Source organism: Lagopus muta, chromosome Z (assembly GCF_023343835.1).
Source record: "Lagopus muta isolate bLagMut1 chromosome Z, bLagMut1 primary, whole genome shotgun sequence".
Classification (NCBI taxonomy): domain Eukaryota; kingdom Metazoa; phylum Chordata; class Aves; order Galliformes; family Phasianidae; genus Lagopus; species Lagopus muta.
The window spans coordinates 34,181,417-34,197,602 of record NC_064472.1 but is presented as its reverse complement, the minus strand read 5'-3'; positions in this window follow the sequence as shown (position 1 = coordinate 34,197,602).

Sequence of the window (16,186 nt, the reverse complement as noted above, 5' to 3'; positions counted from 1 at the left end):
TGTTAAAGCCCCTCTCAGTTGCCTCTTGCCATGTCACTGTCCTACCTGCTGTGCGTACACAGAGCAAGAAGGACATTTGTGTTTGAGTGAGCTTAAAATCTAGTTAAATGACAATTTTTCACTAACAATCCAGTATGAATCTACCAGACAACAACTTCCTGAAGGTTGTCTGTTGTCCTGTAGCCGCACTGGGGCTGAGTTTCCCTACATTTCTTCACTGACGTTTCCTCACAGGTTCTTTTAAAAACAGCTCAGCAGCTCTTTAGTTTTACAGCTTGTTGTTTACTGCTCAGTCTTACATGCTTGCAAACTAGGATATTTGGCTTTTTTTTTTTTTTTTTTAGTTTGTGGCTGGATGAATGATGCTTTTAAACAAAATATCCTTCAATAGATAACAACAAAAGAAAATCAGTAATGTTAATTTCCCATAATCAAGCTGACTTTCCAGCAAAGAGGACACCACAAGCTATGCAGGGCACTCTGCAATTTTATTTGATCAAAGAGACCTTATTACTTACTGTCCTGAAAGTTCCAGGGCTCATAGAGGTTTTTAATTCATCTTTAACCAAAAGTTTAAAAATCCTGATTGGAAAAGCACAAGAAGTTTACAAGTACAGTATGCACTGAGAACAGTGTCCTGAGATATTCATACCTGCCAAATGGGGAAAAAAAAAAAACAAAAACAAAAACAAGAAAGTGAAACACATCCTACAAGAAAACAAAGCTGCAGCATGCTCAAACCGTGCCAGCATCTGATTCCTGCCTCAGCTGTCACTACTCCTTAAAGGAGGCAGCAGATTTGAAATCCTCCGTACCACAGCAGGCCTTGATGAGGTAAGGAGGAAGAAAAACGTGTTTAATCACCTCCTCAGTCCTCTCCAGGAGAATGATGGAAAGTTTCCTTGCCTTATGTTTCCTCTGCTGCAGGCAAGTACTTCACTGCCTCATCCACACTGCCTGGTAAAAACAAACCTCTGCTCACTCACTATTGCTGTTTCATTGATAAGGACTTTTGTTTGGAGGGGTCACTGACAGGGAGAAAAGTGCTGTGATGTTAAAACTGAGTATTTGATCCCTTCTCTGGGAAGGCTTCAGAGCTTCTGTTTAAAAGGGAATTCTGTCAGTGCCTCTTTCAGAGAAATAAATATTTGTGCCAAACACTTGTAGAGGACACACAGATACAGATTATCGCTCTACAGGATGTTCGAATCATTCTGTCATCTCCTGTTTAGGCAAATTTCATTATCATTGTTTTGTATGACATTCACTTTTTGTGGACAAGGGTTTTTTGGGGGCCTTGAGGTGCCAGTGCTTAGGCCTTAAACCTACAGCAATTCTCTCTGAAGCCTCAAATACAAATGCTACATGGCACCAAGTTAGGCATTTCAGTGACAGACTGGGAAGAATCTTTGAATGAGCCAGAGTTACCTCTAGATCTCTGGAGTACCTGCAGCCACGTTTCACCAGTCTACAGGCAGTGATGTGTGTAAGTGTGTGCAAACACAAGCCTTCCACTACAGCTTTCCCCAGACAGCTGCATTAGATGTACAAAAATGGGACATGCTTGTTCCTCACTAATGGGTGAGTCCCTGCAGCAGAGCTGGGTCTGAGCCTTGGAGGAGGCCTGTCTTGCAGTTTGAGGTGTATTGCCAGGGACAGCAGGCCAAGCACTGAACATTTAGTTCAGGAACAGAGCAGAGAACAGGACGGGTGGGCAGGGAGGGGAAGTACAAGGAAAACTGATAAGAAAGTTATCAGTTATAATTCATTTCTAGAATTACTCTTGTTAGACTGCTTTCCTTCCTGTCTCCCTGCAGACTGGTCTAATTGTACTGTAAAATGACAGAACAGTTATCAGTTTGGTGACAGCAAAAAACACAGACCTCACATGCTTATCTCATACTCTTGGTTACTAACTAGGTTGAGAGAAAAGGAAAATTGCTCAAGAATTTTCTAGCTCCCTATGAACATCTATACCTACGCATGTCATCACTTCCCATTTACTTGCCTTGATACCATGCCATATTGCAAGGGTAGATTTGGGCTCCCATGGCAATGACCAACTCTCACTAATTTGGCTTCTGCATTTTGTTGTCTCAGGGATTGCAGCATGATCCTTTACAGTGAGGAGATGTTGCCGGCCAGAACTAACTCTGATGAGCTTATGGACCTCACAACATGCAAGATTCTTCAGAAGAGTTAGTTTTGGTATTGGAAAACTTGTATTCATCCAGGGTAGCATGCTGAATGGTTCAGTGTTTCTGGCTCTATCAGAAGCATCAGTAAACTCTCATTGGAGAAAATAAGAAAAAACCTGTTAGGTTGTTGTCCTGGTAAAGGCAAGACAGTGAGGCCAAATCTTCCCTGTCTTCAGCCCCATTTCTACTGTTCTACTGCTCTAGGCCTCTCCACACCTCTGCCATCTCCACTCCCCACACCGCCCAGACCTTGAAATAAAGGCTGTCATAAAAGGGTACTCCATGATTAAAGGCAGGCAATGCCCAGAGCATGAGGTCTTGTTTTAAGATTCAGGTAGTGGGAAGGACTCTCACCAAGAGCTAAACCCACAGCCCTGGACAAATGGGAGAGAAACAGCTTTAGTGCAACTCTGATTCTCAGCTTGAAGATTTGTTTTATTTAAACCTCAGAGTTTCAAACTTTTCCAGTTTAATTAGTATCTCAGGCCACCTGTGTTTATGTAATCTATTGGACCCCAAGGAGAAGTGTAGCCTTGCTTTCTGTAGGAAAGAGCAGAGCAGGGGATTGATGCCAACACAACACTCCAGGTGCACTCCAGGCACTGCTGTCCTTCAGACAAGGCCAATTTGCCCACCTGACAGCATGATTCATGCTACTTTTAGCTGTCCTTGGTACAAGTAAGCAAATGAAAGTACAGAGACGAGGGTTAGCTCTGTAATCATCACCTGGTGTCATGGAAGGAAAAGGGAGAAATTTACATTAGTATTACTCTATTCATGTCCTTATCCATTTCACAGTGGGTTTGTGCCAAAGTCTGGGTACCAGGAGGAAGGTGATACTAATTTACATGCACTCATTATTTAACCTGCCTTGGTGAACTCATCAGTCCTGGCTTACAGAAGGGAAATAGAAAAAAAATATATTGGCATAATGTGCCCTGGTATCTGTTGTAGATTGGCTGAAGCAGCTGTAGACACAAAATTCAAGATGCAGGACTAATGAGAAGAGGGCTGTGGCAATGGTCAAAAAAGATATCTAGCAGCCATCAGTTCTACCACAAACAGCATCAGGAAGAGCTTGGCACACTCATCTCCCAGAGAAGCATTGCTTCTAGGAAGTGCCAAAAGAGGCAGGTGGATTGCAGCACAAGGTCATGTCCTCAGTGCACACAAGCAGTCTCATCTGGATTAATAAATGGCAACACATGGCTGCCAAAGCCCTCATTTTTTTGGAATTGCATCAATACCAAAGTGTCCAGCAGCAGGTGTGTTTGAGGACACTTGCAGGCAATCATCCATGCTGTCAAGGAGACAACAATAAAACCCCTAATGCAGGAGAGAGCAATGTATAGCCAAGGCACATAGAGTAAGCAGGGAGTCAATGTGTTCTTGTTCCAAATTTATACGTACCTTAGCGTTATGGCAGCTGTTCTACTCACCAGCCAAAATCCCTGCTGGCAACCTTGCAACCAAAGCATCATCCTCTGGGCTGAATGTCACACAATAAGGGCAGCAACGGGGAACTTGTAGAGAGCACTGACTACCTCTGCCAATAAAGAGCAAGTCCCTACACAAAATTCCGGCTTTCTCCAAATTGCCACTGTGGAAAGCATATCTTTCTCAGGCTTAAGTGATGGTCAATGGTTTATGGTCTGGTTCAGCCCAGTTCTGTGACTAGCAGGGCAGAGGGATTTCACAAATTCACACCACCAGAAAAGGGAAACAGGGGACCCCCAAAATAATTAAAACAATCTGAGGCAACGGTCTGAGGAGAAACAAACTAATTTACTAAATACAGTATCGGAATGCAAGATAACACACTATAATACAACTGTAATTGAAGCTAATAAATCAAATATAATGAGAGAGAGTGTCCAAAAGATGGATAGGCCTCACCATAAAGCTGAGGTGAGATGCACAGGTTGAGCAGCATGGAGGAGAGCCTGACAAAGAGAGCATCAGGTGACCTTGCCAGGGTCTCATCTCTGACCACAAAGCCCCCTGGGGAATGTAGTTCTTCTTCTCTTCCAAACAGGTACCCGGAATTGGAGCACTGACACTTTAACTCCCAGTGCACTATATGATGTTGTGATGTGGAATACAGATAACCAAAAATCATAAAACCATGACAATGATGAATCTGCTGGTCTTCGTCAGCCACACAGAAAGTGGCTTCTCAACTGGAGCCATGTAGGCTGAATTTCCTCAGCCCCACAACATTGTTTTCGTTCTACACACAATTGCATTCCATTGTTTCCTCAGAAATAGCTGGTGGAAGAGCCCTCAGAAGAAGGCAGGCCCTGAGTGAAAACGTTCATCTGCCCATCATCAGCAGATGCATGAACTCTCAATGCAATGCACAACTGACCAGCAGGATGCAAGCAGTGGTTTGTCCAGGTCAGTTGCATCTGGAGGTGCATGCAGGCCACATAGCCTTTTCCCTGATGACAGCCAATGAGTCAGCAGCAGAGCGAAAAAGGCTGTGCAGTCTTTCAGAAGAAAGGACAGGGAAATACATCATCATTTGGAACTTAGAGGGAAATACAAATGGCAGAGTCCTTAGTGAATCTCTTTCCATAAGTTAGCATCCTTCTTAACGACAGTTAAAATGCAGGTAGTTTGAATGAACTAGCAACCAGAAAATCCAAGTTAACTTAGGACAAGTTATTTTTCTAGCCACATCTCCACTTTTTATTTTTTTTTTTTCCCTGAATTTTCATTTACAGTGGGAAGAATTTGCCTCAAGAACTTCTGCCTTTATTTGTGCCCTGAAAAGCCTGAATAAATAGAATTAGGAAAAATCAAGTGAGTGATTTTGAACTGAAATCTTACGCAAGTAGAAGCCACTGGTGTGTGAATTTATTTGCTAGGAAGGTATTCCGCACACTGATGGAGAGGTGTTTTCAGTGGTATATGATAAATGCCATCTGTTTCATGGTATCAAATTTGCAAACATAACCAATGTCTAAGAATCTCAGCTATTCAAAGTATTTTCAACGGTGAAAAATATATTTATTGTTGTTTTTTTTTTTTTAATCAGAATCAGGTATTAAAATATTTCTGTGATTTATTGTATGTAATGTCCTTAACTGGGAGCAAACTTCAGATAGCAATGTCCTTTTGATTTACAGGTACACAACTCTATCTCCATTTTCTGTATGTTGCTTAGTGTGTATTAAATCCATCAGACTGCTGAAGATCTAAATATTTTCCTGGTGTAACTGTCTTGCTTTTTTTATGCTATTTTTTTTTAGCCTGTGAGTACTGAGTTCTTAAGGTTACAGCTCCTCTTCTGCGTTTATGCTCCAGCCAGTGAAATGCTTGATTACTTTTTTGTTGTACTCAAACTCCTGCAAAATGCTCATCTTTGTAAGCTAGTAAGCACTTGCTTTAGTGCAAGAGTCTCCTCTGGCATAAGGCTGCACCTTCCTCTGAGCTACAGCAAGAAGAGATACCTACACATATGGGAGATGAAATCTTTGCACTGACTGGCTCCAATAACATCTTTCAGCCCTCACACTCTGTTAAGTGAGGCACTGTAGCTAATGTAGGGTGGAAATGTAGCAGAGCATGTATTTCCTGTGTGTGTTATTAGGCTGTAATAGCTTTTACACTTTAAAAATAAAATGCTGCTCAAAAGCAGCGCTGATTTTTCAATGCAATATACGCTAAGTGACAGCATTTGAGATAAGTGGTATCTCTTGAATATAGCATTCCTTCTACAAGCTCTCTTTAATCAGATACCACATACTCTATTATGCATTTCAGCTTTCTTTTCACAGCAGCTGGTGAGAACTCATGACAAATGGTTATCTCTTGTCCCCAATATGCTTATTAAAAAAATATGTTGTGTATTTGCATAACTGCTTCTTTTTATGAGACTGTGTCTGAAGGAAGCCTCTTCTGAGTAAGGGATGATCAGAACTTGAAGGTGGAAAAGTATTATGTGTTCCCCAAATGTAGGATGCTTTCTGTGCCAAGGGCAATACTGGGAATCTTAGTGAAATAAATTTTCCTTCAGTAACTCTGAAGAAGCATCTATTCACTTTACCTTCAGTGCCTCTGTATGAAGAACAATGGCAAAATCTTCAGAAAGGAGAACTCAGTGATCAGGCTCTCTAAATCCTTAGAGTCAAAGCTGCAGACAACACAGCTCTGCCACATGAGGGATGATCACCCTGTGGTTACAGAGATAAGAGGTGAGGGGGAGAATGTAAAAGCAGGTAGGAAATATAACAGAGACAGGAACATCTGCGTAACACAGCATCTCATTTTGTTTCTTCATCACTGTAATTCTTTACCCCCCTTTTAATACTGTGCATTACTCTTTCTGAAGCTTGCATTCTCTTTAATGTTACAGTGCAGCCTGAGTAAATCCAGCTAGACTTTCCCACAGCCCAGTCTCTACAGGTCTGGTCAGCAAAATCTCCGTCAGCTTCACAGTGGGAGATGTAGTAATTTACCATGAGTGACTCTAAAGGAGCCATGCTGCACCTTAAAGAAGTCAGGTGTTGTTGAGCTGCTAATTTCAGAAACGGTATCGAGTCTATCTATTAGTGAACACAAAAGATTAAGAGCACACACAAGTAAAATTTGTGCAGTGCTTAATGAAGCAAGAGGCTGGGAACATGGAGTTCAAATTCATTATAGGGTTGCAGGAAAAAAAAAAAAAAGCCAACTGTTCAGCTTAGACAAATTATTTCTGTCTTGCAAGGTGTAATGAGGAAATATTCTGAAAGTATGAATTCTGATGCAGTCAAAGCAATACCGGATCAATAGCAAACATATTACACAGATCTCTCAGTCTTCTCCATTTCTTCGAAAATACTTATATGATTTCATAAGGAAAGGTGGGATGCCTGTGCCCCTCCACACAATTTTACATTTTACTCATTGGTTGTTTTCACTAAGATTAGAGAGAAAGGCGAAGGTCTTGAAGATAACTCATGTACCATGAGCTTCATGAGAACAGTCATCTGAGTTAGCATCACATGCTTCTGCTTAAAACAAAGTGAATCACTTTCTGCATAGTTAGACACAAAGAAACCATGCAAGAGAGAATCAGAGACCTGACAAGTACCTTAACAACACTAAGTCTTCCATTCGGTGTACAAGAGACAGAACTGCAAGACACCTGACTTCATCAGTTCCCAGGGTTTTATTTGCTTTCCTTACTTGGCTGGCTGCCTATTGGATTAATTCTCAGTTTTCTGACTAAAGCACAGCAAAGCACATTTTGAGGGACAAAACAGATGAGCTCTCTCTCTCTCCACTGATTCCATGGAAATGTGTGGTTATCTGTCATTATTCTTGGTTTTCTTACAGATTTCTAGTGACAAAAGGATTAGTCTCAAAAGATGCTTATCGCAGCTTGAGCTCTCACCCCAATGCTGATTCAGAACAGGATGATCCTTGCAAGAAGTGCTCCCCCTAGCAATCACACAGTAATGTCCTCATGAGTTTGCATCACAAATCTGGACTTATATAAATCCTTCCCAACAAAACTGCTTCTGACAACAGTAGAAGCACACCAAATTTAGCCCCAATTAACAGACTTTCTACTTCCCAGCTTTCCTCTGCAGATCTTAAGAGAATTGCCAGGTTCTTTCCCATGACTCCTCTAATTGTATATCTGATGCAGTACCTCTGAGTGATGAAGAAGAGAACACTAGTAATGCTTAAAACCATACATCCCCAACTATTAGAAATCACAACAATCTCTAAAAAAACAAAGTGGTACTCCAGAAATTATTGCTGGATCCAGCTGACCTCACAAACCATATCTTAGCAGTCTACCATTCTTTATCTAGAAGCAGGCCCAGTAAGATCTTTCTTACACATCCAAACCAGGACATTACCACCAATGCCTTGTAATGATAATTATATTGTTAGATCTATGGTTTTCAGGAACTAATACTGCCAGCTGAGTCATTTGCATTCCGTACCAACCTGACCATGAAAGAAAAATAGTTTTTGTCAATTGCTTCACTTAAAACACTTGCCTGATGGAGGAAGAAGAAGAAATTCTTTCTGCAAATCCTATTTGATGCTGATAAGTTTCATGTGAAAACAACAGAGACTCAAATGACAGGATATTTGGATGGTTTGGACAGAATTAAAAAGTCTGTCAGACATTGCACCTTTTCCCATCTATCTTACTATTTAAAGAACAGTGGCATCCAGATGACAGTCACGGGGTTGATAGTAAATCTAGTGTGGGTAAATTTACAGTTGTTCTAAAATAAAGGCAAAGACACAACAATGGACAGCATTAACTGTCCTCTGGTCATCTGCCATTTATTTAGTCAGGAAGGGAAATCATTACAGCTCCACAGCCTGCTTTCACAGAATTACAGACTCACAAAACTGTGGGGGTTGGAAGGGACCTCTAGAGATCACTGAGTCTAATCCTCTGCTAAATCAGGTTCCCTACAGCAGGTCGCACAGGTAGATGTCCAGGCAGGTCTTCAATATCTCCAGAGGAGGAGACTTCACAACCTCCCTGGGCAGCCTGTTCCAGGGCTCCGTCACTCTTGACAGTAAAGATCCTCCTCACATTCATATGGATCCTCCTGTGTTATATTTTCTACCTGTTGCCCCCTGTTCTACTGCTGTTCACCACTGAGAAGAGCCTCTCTCTATCAACCTGGTTCCTGCACTTTATTTATAAACAGTGATGATACCCCCTCTCAGCCTTCTCTTCCCCAGGCTGAACAGACCCAGGTCTCTCAGCCTTTCATCATACAGGAGATGGTCCAGGCCTTTAATCACCTTCGTTGCCCTCCACTAGACTCTCTCTAGTAGTTCCCTGTCCTTTTTGAAATGAGGAGCCCAGAAGTGAACACAGTATTGCAGATGTGCCCTCATTAGGGCAGAGGAGAAAGGGAAGATCATCACTCTGGACCCACAGACCTCACACTTTGTAATGGACTCCATGATATCTTTGGCCTTCTTGGCCACAAAGGAACACTGCTGACTCATGGCCAACCTGGACCCCAAGTCCTTCTCCGTAGAGCTCTTTTCCAGTAGGTCAGTCCCTAACCTGTACTGATGCATGTGGTAATTCCTTCCCAGGTGCAGGACTCTACACTTGCTCTTGTTAAACATCATCGGTCTGTTCAATGGCAGCACAGCCATTCCATGTATCAGCCACTCCTCCCAGCCTCCCAGCTTCGTGAAAAAAAAAAAAAAAGACATCCCTGTGACATGAGAAAAATGGAACTACCTACATTACATGATACAAATATGTTTCACTTCCTTTATCAGCTAACACATGTCTTTTCTTACTCAGACACTGAGGAGTATTTAGAAAGCAATGTCTCATCCACTCATCTGCATTTTGAATTTGTAAGGCTTACTACACCTCTCTGGTTTTATAGACAAGTCCAGTTCCTTTAGGCAGAGGCAGATCACTCCTTGGACCTGCTCTGTAATATTTTTTGTTGCTGCAGTCACTGACAGTTGTTGCACAGGCAAAGAATTAAAGTCTCACTAACTGCTGGCATAGGCACTGTCTCGAAAGCCAGGACATGGCAGTTTTATTTGCTGCAGAGAGAAAAAGAGTTTGGAAAATTGAAGTAATTCAAAGAAATATCAAACCAGAAAACCACACATCAGGGTAGCAGCAGAACAATGTGTTAAGATTAGAGGAAAAAGCACAGAAAAATGAGGCCAGAGGACTAGGCTGTTGGGTGCCATGATCTCTGCAAATCACCATAAACACTCTCAACAACATCAGTTATGAAACTGTCTTTTTTCTTCCCTTTTCTGTATGCTTTGCTCTGCACAGCATTTCTTTCTTTGTGCAGACAAGCAAAAACTGGTATTGGCAAAACGCATAGTAAGCTTTTTCTCTTCCCAGACTAATCATCCCTTTCCCTCTGCAAAAACACACAGTGCTGTCCATCACAATTTAAGAAATGACATGAAAGGAACACAGAGCATGAAGTCAAAAGCGCGCATTTGTTTGACAGACGGCAGATGCAGCCACCCCATCGCTGGGTGCCTCACACTCTGTGCTCTGAGGCATTGTTCTGTGTCATTAACTCTGTTCCTCTCACTTGTGCCTGTGGAGATGTGCTGCTCTCCCCCTCTGCTGCCCATGATCTCAGCTGAGTGAAGACACCCTGTGGTGGAAACCGGGTACAGGCTTCTGTAATTATAATCTATGAACCTGTGATACGCAAGCCTCATTTTGACAAGGTCACATCCCTGCAGCTTCATGAGAAGCTTGTAGTCTCTGGAAGTTGACACCGTGCTGCAGTTCTGAAGCCAGGAGACAAGAGCCTTGTCCTTCTGAATAACTGAAGGGAAGGTCGCTCAAAATCCTTGATGATCTGCCCTAATTCTGTGCATAGATAGTGGTATTTGTAACCACAGAAACATCACTGATGCCTTCTAGCTCAAGGGTGTAGCCCTTGATTCAGTGTAATGAACAGAAACATTCAGAGTGCTCTGGTATGAGGGACTGAGAGTCTGAAACATTCCATCCATGTTTGTGTGTGATCCAGCACTAGATGTCTCACTTTCCTACAGGTTAAAGGAGCATTTCAACAAAACTATTTTGTTCTTTCAAAATGAATGAAAAATTCACAGTCGTACACCTGGAGGCTGTCTGCCTTGTCTTCATATCTGACCCTCTGATTTCTGATACACAAAACAGCATCGCTGAATTTCATGGAGATTTCCCTAAAGACATATAGTAGTGAGCCAGAGCCTCATCAGGTGGTAATTAATCAGCAAGACCCTGGAGGTGTGGGATAGGCATACAACAGCAGCTGAAAGGATTCCCACAAACACACAGATGAATGTGGCAGACCAATCCCATTGATCATTTGCTTTCAAGGCACTGGAACTCTCTATCATGCCAGCAGAGGCAGGACATTTTTTTTTTTTTTTTTTTTTTTTTGCCTCACAAGGGTGGTGTGCTACTTTCAGTTCAACAGTTCTTTATAAGACTGCAGCTTCAAGAATTCCAGGAAAAAAAGATAGAGAGTTTGGGACTAAATTGGAATCTTCCCAGACTTCGCCTGACATGTATTTTACTATAATTACAGAGGTGGCAAATTGGCTGGTCCAGTAATCAGGGTGTTTCTGTACTTTCAAAGTTCTGGTACAGCCAGGAGTGCATAAGCAGGACCAGCAGAGAGGCCTTTCCCTATGGAAACTAAACGTGCAGTACAAATGTGCTGATAGTGAAACAAATGCAGCCTCTTTGTCCAGTGCTCCCTTCTGCTGATGTGAACCAATTGTGGACAGTTGGAGCCCTTGAAGTTCTGAAGAACAGGCTAGAAAAGTATCTTCCAGGCTGCTTTTCAGTTGGTAGAGACTTAAATACCTTCTGAAGAACCTTTCTAGCTCTATTTTTCTATGACTACTTAAAAAAATTATTTTGGTCAACTCCTCTCCTCTTAGCAAAGGAAATCACAGAGCAAACAGTAAAGATTGCCCAGACACTGTGGTCAGTAGGAGCACACCACTCCTCTGTGGAACACTGTGCAGGCTGGGATGGTACAACACGAATCCTGTTATCTGTTTGTTCAGGACCCTGTGATCGCTGCTCTCTGCACTGTCAGTTAAGCAGATCACATCCCTGTAGGCATGCTTATCCAACATGCTTATGTGGAAAATCGCATTGCAGTGCTGGATGGTTTCTACTACAAAGTAGGTCATGTTCCATTCTCTGCAGTCCTCTCACAATTCCCATTTTTCCTCTGAGCTTTTTTGCCCTCACAGTCTGTCCCAAGCCAGCTGTCTGCTTATGACTTGTTCCCTCTTGCCTACCAGTAAGGCTATTATTCACGGCCTCCTTTCCACTCTTTCATAAGCCACTTAGCAGTTTCACATTGTCAGTGAAACATCTTCCATGAGCTGACAGTCCCGTCCTCCAGAGCCCTCCCTTTTTTTCCTGAAGACTTCTAGCGAAGTACTTGCTTTGCATTCCAGCTTTTAAGTGATTTTTTGCAAGCAGCCATTAATGTCAATAATCGATATTACTTCTGAGCAAAAACAATACATATCCTTTACACCGTTTCTTCTCACCCAGGCACGTCCTGGAGACCTCTGGGAGCTCACTGACAGAAAAGCTACCAGGCAATGTGGAGACTGCCTGCAAAGGCTCTCCTGTGGAATAAGACTGTCTACGACCCAGAACACGGGAGCACCCAGACTGGCTCCCTGCAGCTCTGTGTTTCTCCTCCTCACACTGTCTCCTCCCACCCTTCAGATTAGCACATTTGTTTTCTCCGCACAGCTGCACAACTCAAACAAACTGAGTGGAGATGACCTCATTCCATATCCATGCCAGAAATAATGGAGATCTAGGATCACAAGGCACATTTAGCAGAAAATGACATAGGAGATTATATGAAATAACAGCTTGGGGTAGAATAGAAGGAGAAAAGGGCTGAACCACATATACAGGATTTTTATTTTTTTTTCAGTTCAGCGGTGATGAGGCCAATCAGATACTGTGTTGTGCCAGAGAAATGAGATGGAGATGATAGGACAATGTCACGAAAGCCAGCTTGATGCCAGGAGATATAGCCTTAAAATTCATATTTAATTACTTCACCTCATATCACCCTATCCAACTGCCTTACACAAATCAAGATAGTTTTGTTAACAGTTACTGAAATACTAAAACACAGTGTTAGCACAGAGATAGCATTCCTCCAGTCTTGAACTTCTTTCCAAAGCAGTCATTAAGTTTGCTGCGTAAAGTTCAGCTGGTCTTACATTGTTCAGAAAGCACTGTCTCACTACAGATGTTTTAGAACGACTTTCATCTTTTTACATCAAATGTCTATCTTTTCTTTACACACTTTTTTCATTCTGTCCTTGATCCATATCTACTGATTGCATTCTTTTATCAACAGTTTGCTATGCTCTGTCTGTATTGCAGTTTTTTCTTTATCCAAATGTTTTACATTCAATACAATCCCATAAAGGTAATTCAAAAAGAACTTCCAGGCTCACTAAGTTCTCTGAATTCTCCAGCCTTCCTGCTGATACAAAGGTTATATTGAACATGAGAACTAATACAACTTATCAGATTTATATATATATTTTTGCTATTATAAGCTGCAGGTATTTTTCTTCTTCTCTAGCATGTATTAAGCTGATCACTTTGTAACTGTAAGAGCATGTTTCATGTAATCTGTGTCACACAAGAAAAAAAAAAATCACATAACTAACTGAATTAACAGAATCCATCCAACAAAATTAAAGGCATTATGCTTACTTTGGCATTGAGGTAAGAATCCTGGCAAAACCAAAGCTATTTAGGATAACTGAAAGACAGACAGAGCCACAGTATCTCAGTGTTTTGTAAGGTGCTACGGATAAGAAGTGGAGCAACTCCTTTGGAAACTTTCCAAAGGTAATTGGGATTATTTCTCAACACGATTTCTGACCATGGCAGAAGTAGACACAACAACTAAAGAATGCAAAGAATTTTATCATACAAAGAAGATATATGACTAGTTACTAAGTTATGTAAAACAAACTGCAGATTTCAAGGCTTGTTTTAGAATTCTAAAAACAATGCAGAGAAGTAGGTTATACATTTAAAAGAGGAGTCAGGATTTTGACACTTTAGAAGCTGACAAGGAGTGCTTCAGAAAGACAAATGCTGGTATGTCAGAGATTGAACCAAATAACCTATGTGATACCATGACAGATACAATCTAGCTTCTATGTTGGCAGTCCAGTGAGTCATGCTGCAGAGCCAGGAGCTGGACTCCATCATCCTTACAGGTCCCTTCCCACTCAGAATGTCCTGTGGCTCTGCGATTCTACAGTCAATAAGAAGCCATTGCACACAGCATGTGGGGCACATTTTCCAAACTAAACCATGATCCAGGTGCCAGGAAACATTCAAGAGACCTGAAATAGAATACTGAATGAAGGCCTGTGTCATGTCTCCTGTAGTAGACAAAAGCTTCTCAACATGAGCAAGTCCTGGCAGCTTAGAAAAAAAAGTGCCCAGGGACAAACTGCTTATTAATGTTAAAGTTCAGATTGCATCCAGATACTATAGGGTCTGATGCTATGTCTGTCAGTGTCTTCTTGAACTTATTAAGAGAAATACATTATATGTCATTTGCACATTTGACAAATAGCAACTTCAGCCTTAAAAGACACGGTTTGTTTGCAAGATTTGCATGGACAAGCAGATGCAATATTTTTTCTGTGTTTTGAGAAAAACAAAGTCTGGGTTCCCTCTCTGTAGGTCTTTGCTTTACTTAAACTAACAATTCCCATCAGGACCGTGCCTTTCCAAGCAACTTGCTGGACACTGGAGACAACAGAAGCAGTAATCAGAAAGTGGGCCAGACAGAACTTGGGTGAGGAAGTTAATTAAATATGTGCTCTATGGGATACACAGCAACAGAGTTTCCTCTGGGTTCCACCTTTATCTCTCCGTGGTCAGCTCAATTAGCATTATTGCTAACTGATTTCCATCATGATTTATATGGACTGTAAAGGAGAACTCTCCTGCAAAAGAGAGTTCAGGCACACTGAGGTCTCTAGCAATGGCTGTGCTTACGGGAAGTGAGCAGAGGCACTGGCAAATTACAAAGTCCAGTCTCTATGGAGAGCACAGATGCTCTTATTTACAGCTGATGTTTCTCTCTCAGGGAAATTAGTTAAAACCCTCATCTCGGGATACGTTTGCAACAAATTTTTTTTTGTCCAGCACCTGTATATAAACAAAAATAGATGCCTATATAATACTTTGCAGTCACTCAATTTTGTTCTATTTTCTACGATACAGCAAGCTGCCTTTGGACTTTAGATCTGTTTTTCAAGGTATTTGTGGACCTTCCCTGACTTGACTTTATTGATACCTTCCCTGGGCATAGTACTGAACAACTAAATGAAAGTTGACCTAGGAGATCCTGCTGAACTCCACTTGACACCTTTTTCTAGTTTGGTAATAGACCACTGAGAACAGCCCAGAAGCAGTGATCCAAGCAATTTCACACTCATTCATAGAATTTTTATTAAACTCAGGTTTTCTAGCACTTTTATAATAATGTCCTGTCAAGCAGTGCAAGAAATCTCATCAGTCTCAGAAACCTAACACAATACCATCTCTTCCATAGCCACAGGGACTGCAGATATTCCCCTTGCTGAAGAAAACTAAATTATGAAGACAAAATTTGTTCCTGACAAACTTCTACTTAGCTCTTTGCTATATGCTGGGAGTTCGCAAACACTTTTTTTTATCATTCCTGAGTCTGCTGGCACAGAAGTCAACTCATCCGGATTTCCACCTTTCTCAGGTGGCACTGTGTTTGACAGCCAAAAGGGTGCATGGTGATCTGAGACTTTCAACTGCCCCTTTTTGGGAAAGGTGCTGAAGATGCTTAATGATGCATTATAAGTTTGGAGAAAACAGCAAGTTTCCACATGTTATGAAGTAGTAATTCTGTCATCCCTGGAACACTAGCCTACACAATTTCTTCCTACAGCATTGGTCCATGTGCAACTGGTTTCAGATGCTGTGGCTGGTATGAGCTGCAATTAATTAGAGCCCATCAAGAACTTGAGCATCTCTTTAGTTTCCTCCCTCAGTAGGTTTCTGGTTTTTAATAAAAAGTTTTATGTGGCAGCTTGTCTCTTAGGCATGGCAACTCGAGAATTTTTTACAGTGTGTAGGAAATTATCTCTAAGGCTCTTGTTTCTGTCATATTCGGTTAAAATGAGCAAGGATCTCTGAATTTATCAGAGAAATGCAGTATTACAATTACAATCACGTTCCCCTTCTTTCCAGAGGAAACAAAGTCAGTAATCTTCAGACAAAGCATGCTGAGTGACAGAACAATCCATCTGTTTGTGACATCTTGCCAACTAGAAATACTAACTCTGAATAAACAGCATCTTGAATTATAGATATATTTTCTACTTACTTAATGGTTTCAAGTCCAACACTGGCTTATGGGAATCCAGAAATGTTTCAAGTAAGGGAGGGGGATTGTAAC